We start from the raw sequence: 12,976 nt of genomic DNA on the forward strand, positions 1-12,976 counted from the left end.
GCAACACACACTACGTAGGAATTGCCACACTCCTCCTGAAGAGACTGCAGACCATACAGAACTCATCCTCGACCTCCCCAAGTGGACCCACAGCACCCCACACCTGAAGAAACTCCACTAAGTCCCTATTCACAAGAGATGTGAATTTAAGATGCTGTCCCATGCCTACAAAGCACGGCATAATCCAGGACCAGAGGACATCAACAACCACCTGAGCTTCCACCAACTCTCCAGACACCTCCACTCAGACTTCCTCTCCCTTGGTTACACCTCCCACATCCATCGAAGCAACAGTGGAGGACGCTCCTCCTCCTACCTCATCGTGAAGTCCTGGAACGGCCTCCCCCTCCCATTCCGAACCTCCCCCTCTCTTCAGGAATTCAGAAAGGGACTTTAGACTGGCTGTTCAACGGATTCCACCCTCAGCAGCAAGGCCCTCTGCGCCTGTATACCCTCACGGGTGACTAGCAGACGGTTATAAATCCTGTTGATTGATTGAAAAAATCATGACTCACTTTGCTTACAAACAGGCAGCACTGTGTCAGTTTATTTACCGCAAGATCTTTGAAATGGGATGTCACCTGTCCATACCATTTATTGTCTATGATCATGTTTATAGACCCAAAGCTTACGGTAGCATCAGAACTCTAAAAAGTATTTTTAAACACATCAAGACATCTTCATTGACTGCTTTAAAATCTTTGATACAAGATGCTAATTGTTCCTCCTAACTTTGAAACCGATTCAAGGAGTCAAACTACTTATGTGAGGGAAAACATTTATATCCAATAAAACTGCTTTGTGTGAACTCCATTACCTGGAGATCAATAGGAAGAATTATGACGTTTATTTCAGTGGATGGAATTCTCAGCTGTCAACAGGTGCAGTTCTAATAAACAAACAACAAATGTCTTCTAAGTATCTGTGCAATTAATGCTACTGTGGTATCTTCTGCTCATCAATCTTTAGCCAACATTACTACATCTCTTTTGCCTAGGTGTCCAAGGTCATCATTATCACAATGTTTCCCAGGAAGGCATTCAATTCAGACAGAGGTCATGGAAGGGTTGAAGAGAAACAATGCTTCTAAACATTAGGAGATTTTCGTCATGATCTAAAACATTTACTCCACCACAAAGCTAATAATGCAGTGTGGATGGATAATTTAATTATGAAGAACTTCAGATTTTTTTTTCAGTACAGAAACACTCTGGAAAATAAAGAGTTAGCTGTGACGTCCTATCAGCAGTTGCTCGAGTTACAGTTAATACTTTGGATAACTACATGCATGTGCACTTTTGTGAACACGGTTGATGCTCCTAGTTCCTTGCCGGTAATCTTTACTCTGAATCCAAGTCTTCCTTTCCACAGTAATCACTGAATGCGCAATAGCTACTCCCCAGAAACTTTCAAGCATCTCAAAACAGTCTTGTTGTCCTTATCCCTCGCCTAAGATGACTGACTTCCTCTACCCATAGTATGGTCTACAAAAGAAAGTTCCACCGTTTCCTCTGCCTGTTCTTTGCCATGCCTCCCAAAAAGTTAATGAAGCCAAAAAACAGAGAGCGACGGGAAGGATGGGAAACCTGACAGTGGCGAGAAAAACTTGGAGTAATGAAGATTACCAGTAAGTAAATGGGGCATTACTTATTTGCCAGTCTTCCTTGCCACAGTAATCACGGAATGAGATGACACCCAAGCAAACAACGGCTTTATGTACAGCTTCAAACTACAGGCATACAAAACTTAGTAATGCCATCGCAATCCATACATTTTAATGAGCAATGCATGTATTATCACACCATGACATATGTTTATACGTCACAAATTGCAGGTCTTTGCTTGCATGCAAAACAGCCGAAGCCAATTAATTTGAGGCATTACCATCCAACACTAGTCTATAATGATCATAAATGTGTAGGGAGATGACCATGTGGCAGCATTACAGGTGTCTTCCATAGACGCCCCCTTGAATGAGACCCAAGAAGTTGACATATACTTCGTAGATCTCGCCTGGATTTGGCTATCCAAGTCTGACCCTTGCATACGCTAGCTAAATAGCTTGCATAAGCCACCTACTCAGACAGGAATTAGACAGTTTCAGACCATTGCCAACCGGCCGTAACATCACAAAGATATCCAATTTTCTGAATGACTCTGTTCTGTGCAAATAGCATAAAACAGTTCTCCTCACATCTGACAGTCATATCCATCGATTTAGGATTTGGGAAAAACAATGGCAAGACCACCTCCTGTGATCTATTGAACAATGAGGGGATTTTAGGTTAAAAAAACCTTGGGCTGAATGTCAATATAATCTTATCAGGAAAGATTTCCAGAAATGGTTCACATTTAAAAAAAGACCCCAATTAACTAATTACTTTGGCTGACACAATAGCCACAAAAAATACATCATAATCACAAGACACTGCAACTCTACTGTATCCAGTGACTCAAAAGGTAGTAGTTGGAGGGCTCTAAAAACTACAGGAAGATACCAAGCAGGAGAGGAACATAACACCCTGAGCCTGTTTAGAAAGAAAGGTTTCAACAGTCTTGAGATCAAAGGATCCAGATGGTCAAGAGATAGTCTATGGAAGAACCTATGCACCATCCACTGTGCCCTGTTGACGGGGCTAACCCCAATGAGAACCCATCTGACAAGAAATTCAGCACTCCAATACGTTCAACTAAAACTGGGTCTATTTTCTTTCCAGTGCACCATTTAAAAAACAAATTCCAATGTCTGGAATACGATCTCAATGTTGAAGGTCCTCTGGAATTCAGAAGTGAATCCATGACGTCTGCTGAATAACCCTTTGCCAAAAAGTTTAACCTTTCAACAGCCATGCCTGAAGGTGTAGGTTTTGTAACATCCCCACTGCAAGAGGAGTCCCTAGCTAAAGATATGTATGGCTTGTGATCTCCCAAAGGGGCTGGAATGCCACCTCAAACAAAGGGAACCAGGGATGCCTCACCCAGCCTAGCATTATCCTGAGAACAACTGCTTTGTATTCCCTGTTTTTTTCAGAGAACTTGGGATACCATAGGAATGGGTGGAAAAGCATACACCAGCTCCTTCAGCCACTGGAGTGACTTTGCAACCAACTTCCATGCTTCCACACAGGGAATAATTGTACAAAAGCATGGAAGCAGAGCATTTTCTCTGCTGTCAAACAGGTCCGCTGTCGGATACCCAAACCTCTTCTGCAATATTTGGAGCACCTCCTTCTTCAAGGATAACACACTGATTGGGGGGGGGGGGGGGAAATCCAACTCGGATTGTCTTCTGCCCCCCAGAAGATAAACAGCTCTCGTATAATCCAGACTGGAATCTGCCCAGGCAACAATCTACCATGTCAAAAACCACAAAGACTGAACACTGCAAACCCTTTGATGATTTTGGTATCCAAATATGGAAAGATCTGAATCCCCTTCTTATGCATGAACCTCAGCGAATGTGCTAACACCTTCTGAAACATCCTTTGCGAAGACAGCTTAAATGGTAATACCTGCAAAATGAAAGTGCTGGTTGTCCACACAGAACCTGAACAATCTCTGAGATGACGGATGCATTGACACATGAAGATAAGCATCCAACAAGTCCAGGGATGCCAGCACGTCGCCCTAGTTCAAACAAAGCAGAATCTTTTGTAGTGACACTATCTTGAACCTGAAATGAAGGATGAATGAATTTACCCTCTTGAGGTCCAACACCAGTATGTACTCCCTGAAGCCCTCTGTACAAGGAACAGCATTGAATACATTCCCCCACCCATAGCCACATCCCACTCCTCGACAGGTCTGATTAGACTTGTCCTTAAAAGATGGTCCAAAAGCTCTTTTAAAGCCATAAAATGTCTACTGTCTTGCCTTTTTTGGTGCCAGAAGCTTCCGGTCCTCCACTGATCTTTTAATGATCTCCTATAAAGGAGCTCCAAACAGTTCACGACCTGGAAAGGGGATTTTCATAAGGAGATATTTCTGTGCCTTGTAGGACCTTCATTTCACATCCAAAACTGTCTTCTGGCCTGTATAGTGAAACCAGTTATGGCAGCTACAGCGTTTAATCGGTCGTATGAATTATCAGATAGCATTCTCGTCTGTTGTTCCATAACTGCGAGAGTTTATGTAATGTCTGCCGCCTGCTCCATCAACTCTGCCAAACGTTGAAGTCCTTTAATACTGACTGTATGTGCTCTTAAAGATCGAAAGGATGCCTTGAGAGAAGAATCATGGTGGGCCATCCAAGAAGCATCCCTACTTCGAGAGAATACATATTTCTGGAGAGCAGTAAATGCACCGTTTATAGCCCTGAGAGATCTACCAACAATTGAGATTATCATCATGCGGATCAATGGGTGGACCATTTTTCAAACATGTATAATGACAACGCTAAAGTGGCATCACCGGCTACATTCAGGCAAACCACTGAGTTAGATCTAATCTCCTTTTATCCAATGGATGTCGACATTACAGTGGATGAAGTGATCCATGCTATAAAGGCAAGTGCGGGAAGTAAAGCCCCAGGCCCAGATGGCGTGCCTGTGGACCTTTATAAATCTAACCCTTTACTCTGGGGCCCATTATTAACATTGGTCTTGAAAGCCTGTTGCAACCATGGTTTCATACTGCCCTGGTCGGAATCTATACTGGTCCCTATTTTTAAAACGGGTGATCGTAACGATCCCACGTTACCGGCCAATATCACTATTAGATTATTTTGTGAAAGTGGCAGGTCGAATCCTATTGAATAGACTGCAGATGTGGGCGGAGGAGGAGGGGTTAATCACGGAATTGCAATACGGTTTTAGGCAGGGCCTGGGTACCATCGAACAAGGGCTAAACTTGAATATTATTTGGGGCAAATACACACGAGCCAAAAGTGGGAACCTTTCTGGCATTGGTAGATCTTAGTTCTGCGTTTGATTGTGTTAGACACCATCAACTTTGGAGCGCGCTAGAGGACGTGGGCTTGGACACGCAACTCATACATTTTCTGAGGCAGCTTTACCAAGATGCACACGCCAGGGTTCGCTACAGTGGTCTAGGAGAGTGCACGGCCAAGTTACCAATCAGAAAGGGGATGACAAGGGTGCGTGTTAGCCCACTTCCTTTTCACTTTATATATCAACGGCCTTGGCCCGGTTTTAACAAGCGAATGCCAGGACTTTTCATATATTGACAACTGACAAATTCCAGTATTGTTGTATGCGGACAACGCTGTTCTTATGTCACGCACACAACTGGGGCTGCAAAGAGCTGTCTCCAGCTTCTCAAACTTTATGTCCAATTTAGGTCTCCTAGTAAACATCAATAAAACATACATCATGAAATGTGGAAGTATTAATGTGAAATTGAGACATTTATTAACAACAGTAACATTGAGTTCACCAACAGATTTTCAGAATTGGGGATTCTCTTCGAACAAAAGGGGTCCTGGTCACATAACATCTTAGCAAGAAAATTGCTATTTTCAAAAGCTACGGCAGCTTCAGTCAACTTCGCCAGAAAACTGGGTCAAAGACCGATTGTTGAGCTATTGAAGATTTATAAAGCGAAGTGTATTTCGACTGCCATGTATGGAGCTGGTATCTGGGGACACGCTGACACACAACCACTACAATTAATTGAAAACGCTTTCTTGAGGTATCCGTTAGCAATCCCGAATAGCACTGCTACCTATATTTGTCATGCAGAACTCGAAGTGTCGTACATTTCAGATCTAATTAAGTTTCAACCGATCTTGCTATGGCATAAGATATGGTCAACAACTTTTACCAGCTTTAATCAGGACGTGGTAAGTGACTGTATTAGGCTTCAGAGGGCGCTCCACATTCCCTGAATACAAAATGTAAAGAATTTCATTACAGATCTCGGGCACCCCAAATATTCTAATGATCCAGGCAGCATTCCCATAATCTCAAGAAAAACACCAAAGACTGACTGCTTAGAGCTCTTGGAAACAATCAGATGGTCTTCCGAGATAGTAAAACCTAAAGTTAGGGAAAATCAAATGTTACTCAATTTGGTGTGCAACCATACCTTGTAACCGTAAAAGGGGGCACAACAGAATGATGCTGACTCATCTACGTCTAGAAAACTTACATAGGTTAACAACTTTTCTAGACGGGAATGATTGGTCGAGAAACCTATGTCCGTGCCCATGTTACGATACATCTACACAATCCACTTGTTATTGTTTTGTAAATATTATACTACGCTGAGAAAAAGATGGATAGTACCTATTTTAAAAGGTGCTAGGATTGAGAAAATGGCGCCCAGCCTTTTTTATATTACAACTTTTAGAACATGATGTGTTTACTAGCTCCTTAACTAAATTCATGAAAAGCGTGATCAGATGTAGGAAAACCATGTGAACAAGGTAGACGGCTTCTTAAACACTTACATGCCAAGCTAATATGATTATTTTTAGATTATGTGAGACAATGCATTTGTAAGATTTTATGATTGTATTTTATTATGTGCTCTTATGATTTAATCTCTTAAATCGAATAAAGCTTATTTTGACTTGACTGTATAGTATAAGATGAATATGCAGCTGCCCTGATGGAGAAATTTTCTGCTGCAATGCGCTCAACTGCCATATCCACGTTCCTATCAATGGGGTCAGATGTTGAAATCTCCTCCTCAATAATGGTGCAGTGTGATAACAACCCTGCCATTAAAGAGTCCACCTTAACAGACATTGGAAAATCAGTGGAAAAGTTCTGAATGCAATACCTCCTCGCAAGATAACTGGGAAACGAGGATTTGTCAACATCTTTCCACTCATTCTCCATCTGTTTTTTTACAAAGGCATGAAGAGGGAGTGCCTCTGGCAACGTTTTTGATAATAGCAGAAGAAATCATTGATATGCTCCATAGTGGTAGTATTTGGAAATCCCATATTGGTCTTAATGTGCTGGAGCACCTCCTTCAGATCCTGCACAAATCTGCCTTCAGGATCCTCCTCTTCCTCCCTTCCAGATGATTACTTTATAGAAGGCTCTAATTGAGGATTCTTGTGAGAGGAAGGTGACTTCCTTTCTTTAAATGCAGCATTCACTGCAGCCTGGGTCATCTTCTGCAAGACTTCCATCAAAGGTGTGGTAGCAGCATCAGGCTCAGTATCATGGGTTTCCTTAATTGGTCCCTCCATGATGCTCCCAAACCAAAAACACCACAAGAGCAGTGACTTCCTGCTTTTTATAGTTACCAAGCAACTATCCCAGCGAAAAAGCGCTCCGTCCGATCGCGCCTATAAGAATGAGACGGAAAGCTCAAGTCAGCAGCTCCCACTGCATAATGAAAGACCAGACAAGCTTGTGTGCACCTTTCCTGAGTAAGACAGCCCCACGAAGGAGCAGCTTGAGCACTACTTTTAAAATGCATCAGATAGCAGGGTCTCTATGCCGCTTGCTTCTTTGCCCTCAATCAGCGTGAACAAGTGCAAGATGTACATGAGCTTGCTAAAGCAAAGCCTTACCCCATTAATTTACTAAATACACTTATCTCAAAATTTACTTGAAGGTGGTCTAATGAAGAACAAAAAAAAACACAGGGGAGGGGGGGGAGCTTTCTTTTGTAGGCGGTTCTAAGGGTAAAGGAAGCCTGCCAACTTAAGGGTGGGATGGGAAGAACTAGACTATATTGTTAATATTGAAAGTTTTTGAGGAGGAACATTTGCTTTCAGTGATCACTGTGGCAAGGAAGACTGGCCAGGAGGTAATGTCCTAAGAACCAAGATGTTAGTATGGAGGTCTACATCCAATGGAAGACAGATGTAGCGGGTGACATTTATCAAGCCCTGCCTAGGTGTTACAACTGTTGTTGAAGGAATGTGTGAGAATTGGTTACAGCATGTGAAATTATTTGTACCATGTCCTATTTTAGAGCCGAAGAAATGATGCAGAGATAAGTGGGGCTAGTGGAAGGGCATACTATGTATGTATGCAAAGTTATGCACAAGATTAAAGGATGATTGAGTCTGTCATTTGTTTGAGGGAAAGGTTGGATATCGAACCCTTACTCTTTTTTCAGGAAATTTTGAATGTGAGAGGAGCTAAAGGCGGACCCAAACCTGATAAGGGATACAAACATTAGCCACACCTAGTTGCTTTTTGTCAAGGGACTAAATGCACCCATCTTGTGTGGGGAAATATAAGTATCCACATTCTGCTGGGAGAAAATCTGGATTTTATTAAAGACATGGAGGCTAAGATTATGCACTACCTCTTTTACTGCTCCACTCACAACAGCAACAATAGAAATAATTTAGATCTTTAAAACATTCTAATAGTCCATAAAGTCTAAGAACATACTGCTCTGTTCCTTCTTTATATGCTGTGAACAAATAAATATTTGCCTGCAATATTCCAACGCCTCTCCCTGAAATCTTCTTTTACTCTGAAATACTCAAAAAACAAAAGGTAATACATTAGGGCGGTTTTTAACTGTAGTGGGATGATCTTGGAGTCAATGGCTTAAATAAAATTTAATCCAGATTTTCTTACCACCAGGCTGTGGAAAATCTACATTTTGTGTCAAGTCAAGCAATGGTGTGGCGGATTGGTTCTCAAGAAATTTCAAAGATTAAAGCATTTGCAGATTGGACAGAAAAGTATTTGAGGATTCAGGAGCAATGGGGTCCCTGCGTGTCTAACTATTAGCAGACCGATTGAATGCATAGTTGGGAAAAAAATTCAGTTGGAGGCCAGAACCAGAGGCTTGGGGAGTGGATGCGTTCTTGCAAGATTGCAGAGGAATAGCTCCTTGTGCATTCCCTCTATTAGCGATGTTGCAGAGAAAATATACAGATCCATGAAAATAGTGGTTATTAAAACTCCAGTCTGAAAGTCACAGGCATGGTTCCCTATCATGACAGAGATGAAAACGAATTATCTTGGTTAATATTCAGAGGTTCAGAGAAATTATTCTGGGACCTCGAAGAGATTATCACAGTAAAGTAGAAAAAGGACTTCAGGTCTTGATGGCAGACAATAGGAGGTGCCGGAACTTCTGGCAGAGGCTTTCAGACTTATATCAGAATCCTGGGCTTCAGGAACAAGAAAGGTACATAGATTGGTATAGCAAAACCGTGCTGTTTGGTGTGTACGACAGGATTTTAATCCTGTATTAACAGATGGAGTTAATGTGGTTAAGTACTTGACAGAATTGTTTGAAATAGGACTATCACACAAAACACTGAATGACTATAGCAGCAAGACACTGTTTAGTAAATGGAGTGCTTGTCGCATACATTCTGGTGATTAGGAAGATCATGCATAGTATGAGGGTATTGAAACATCTGGTGGCAAAGTATACTTCGTTATGGGATGTAGGACAAGTCTTAACTATAGTGGAAAGCTGGATGTTAGAAGCAGGGCTTATAAACCGGGAGGAGTTTTTTATATTGAAAGGAGAACAAAACTTTGTCAAGGACAATATTTTATCCATACTATAGAATGAATGGATGACTGTGCATGGTCAACTGTTTGAAGGAGTATGAGAGGAGAACTGAGAGTTGAGGAGGAATGATGTGGCTCAACTGTTTTTTATTTTACAGATTACCACATAGACCGGTTTCCCCCAGCAACTTTGGCAAGATGGGTGAAAGAGAGGATGAGAGAGGCAGGTGTGGATGTGAGTAGATTTGGAGCACACAGAGGTGCATCAGTATTGAAGGCAATTGTTTTGGGTGAAGGACTGCAAGACATTTTGAGAGCTGTAGATTGGTCAAATTAGGATACGTTTAGAAGTTGTTACTTTAAGCCTGTGGTGAACACAATTGATAATGAGCTAGCAGGACTTTAAACTTGCACAATATTCGCCTCCTTGGCTTGACATAAAATGTAGATTTTCCACAGCCTGGTGGGAAGAAAATCTGTATTTTATGAACGACACGGATACTAAGATTATCCCACCACGGTTATAACCCACTATAATGTATTACATTTTGTTTTTTTATTATTTCAGTGTAAAGGAAGACTTCAGGGAGAGGCGTGGGAATACTGCAGAATACAATTTATTTGTGTTGGAGTTTTGCCATTGTTTTTTTCTTATTTTGTTTACAGAATATAAAGGAACAGAACTGCATCCCATTGCTTAGACCAGGAATATGCTCACAAGAGAAATCCCTTTGCTCAAATAGTATTCCCAAAAGTCCTTTGCCAAGTCTGCCAAGTCCTTCGATCAAGGTCCACCCATCTTGTCGACATACCTTACTGCAGACACATTGTCAATGCGAAACATTATACAGCGCTTCATCGTTCCCTGAGAAAAAGCAACGAATAGCAAATGAGCGTGCCAACAGTTGATATGCAAATTTTTCACTTGTTCTGTCCAACGTCCACCTGTGGATAAGTTTCTACAGCTCACTCCCCATTCTTCCAAACTTGCATCGGATTCCATCACAAGCTCAGGATCCTCCCTGAATATAGCTCTGCCATTCCAAGTTCCTGCATTCCTGAGCTACCAGCTTATCTCCTCTTCCAAATTCTGATCCAAAGCTACCTTCTGATAATACTCCCAACTCGTTCTCAAACACCTCATTTTACACCTCTGAAGAGCCCAGTAGTACAGGGGTCCGGTACATACTGCCTGAAATGATGAAGGTAATAGACCTAGAATCCTTACCAAAATCCTCAAAGATACTTCTTCCATCCTTAATACTCTTCTCAGCTCATTTCTGAACCTCTTCAGCTTCTCCCCTGGTAACTTCAACTTTGTAAGAAATATATCCACAACAAAGCCTAGAAATTGAGCCTCCTGACTGTATTAAACAAGATTTCTGCCTATTTACAACATATCCCAGCAACTACAACAGTACCATAACCATCACTGTTTGCCCTAAAACAACCTCCTGGTCCATCATTAAATTGCCATCCAAACATATTATCAATTTTCTCTCCTCTCACTCATAGTCAAGATGCTACCAGACAAAGCAGTTACGTAAAACACCAAGGTGCAGAGAAGAGACCGAATGGGAGTGTCCCGCATTTCCACAATTTTCCCATTTATTTGAACCGAAGGTATGTCTGAACTGGACTCGTTGAATATGCATCCTTCAGATTTAACTTTGTTAACCAATCTCCTTTACTTAACACATCTCTCAAAAGGTGGATTCTTTCCATCTTGAAATGATGATACACAACCCAGTCATTTAAATCTTTTAAACTTACCAATGGGCGCATCCTTTTGCCTTTTTTGCTCTACCAAAAATATGTAGCTGATTATACCCAGAACACCATCTTTCACCTCTGCTATTGCTCTCTTTGCAGCCAAATCCTCCACTTCTTGTGTTACCAACCTCCTCTCTTCTTTCAAAAATTATATCTCCTGAGGGGTCCGCCTCTGTATTGGTGTATCTACAAAGTTCAATCGGTATCCCCTGACAGTCTCTAGAACCCATGGGTCTTGAGTAATTTTCCTCCAGTTATCAGAAAATATGGCTAGTCTGCTCCTAACTTTACCAGGATATCTGACTGGCCTTGTAAAGTTCTTACCTAATAAAAATGTTCTTTGCCGCCCATCTCCTCTGGTTGATCTTCCTCTAATTTGCAGTCTTTAAGGGTAAAATCCTGGATAGGTTCCATTTCCCTTCTGAGCATTGTGTGTGCCATGCCCCAAAAAGGGTGTTGCTCCACACGGTCCACGGCCGGGGAACCGTCCCCTTGTTCTCCCAGCCCTAGAAAAAGCTCCATCTCCAAACACCTTCTTTATAGCTTTTTGCGATTTTTGTACGGAGTTAAAAACTCCAAAATATTTTGCCATATCTCTAATAGAATCTTCCTAAAAAGACAACCCTGAAAGGACAGACCCCATTCCTTATTTGCCAACTCTGTTAGTTTAGGGTCCATATTCAAAAGAATGATCTGCCTCTTTTCGTTTGATAATGCTGTATTCACATTACCCAGTAAACAAATGGCTCTCTGCACCCATTGGTAAAACGCTCCTGGGTTTACAGGACTCTCATTTAGATGAGCCTCCTCAGCAATTTCACAATTTTTTGTTAAGGGTCCGATAACATCTAAAAGACGGCCCTGACGGGATCTTAATCCACTACCTAGACCCTTTCAAGGAACCTTTCCATTTTACTTCTGAATGCTTAGCATACAAGTCTGGTGTCATGGCAACCTTATACTGTAAAGATGGTCGCAGACATTCTGATCTCAAACGAGATCTGACCTCTTTCGGCATTTCCCTTCTCTACCAGAAGATGATATAATTTACCACATGTTGGAATGGTGCCCACTCAGGGGACAGAGGATGTTTTATCAACAGAGGATCAAACATTTCATCACCTAATGGATCAAATATTGCTATCTTTGATCCTGAGGCCTTACTTGCCTCGTCTGTTGTTCCCTTTCTCTTGACCTCTGTTACGCCATGGTCAGAGTCAAAATCCGTTGAGTATGACGAGTCAGTCTCCGCCTCTGAAAGCTCATCAGAATCAATTGTCTGTGAAACATCTTTCGGGCCTTTGTCGTGCCCATCTTCAGTGCCTTCTGCACTGATCATTTCATTCACATCATCTTTCAAATTACTTTCATCTCCTACCTTGACCTTCTTTGATTTCCCAATGTATGCTTTCCCTGATGTTCTTTTCCTCTGAACCTTTCCTACCCAACCTGAACATTCTGCTATTTCACTATTTTGGCTTTCTTTTGAACTTGCTGCCTTAAAAATACTCTATTTTACCCTCGTCCACAATGAATCAAACTTTTTATCAATGGTGTCAGATATCTCTCCGCATTAAGCTTTGTTCACCATTCCCTCACATCGGTCTTCCTTTCTGCCCTCTAACTGCTCCTCTGACATCCTTTTCAAGTTGTAAAAAATATAATTTATTATAAATCCTATAATAAGTATCAACTCTCCTTTTAAACCATATTCCTGTTCTTGTTCTAAATAGGACTACTTGCAATATTCACCTCAAGCCGATATTTTATTAACTTCTCCTCAAGCTATCCCT

This window comes from Triturus cristatus, chromosome 8 (genome assembly GCF_964204655.1).
Source record: "Triturus cristatus chromosome 8, aTriCri1.1, whole genome shotgun sequence".
NCBI classification, from domain to species: domain Eukaryota; kingdom Metazoa; phylum Chordata; class Amphibia; order Caudata; family Salamandridae; genus Triturus; species Triturus cristatus.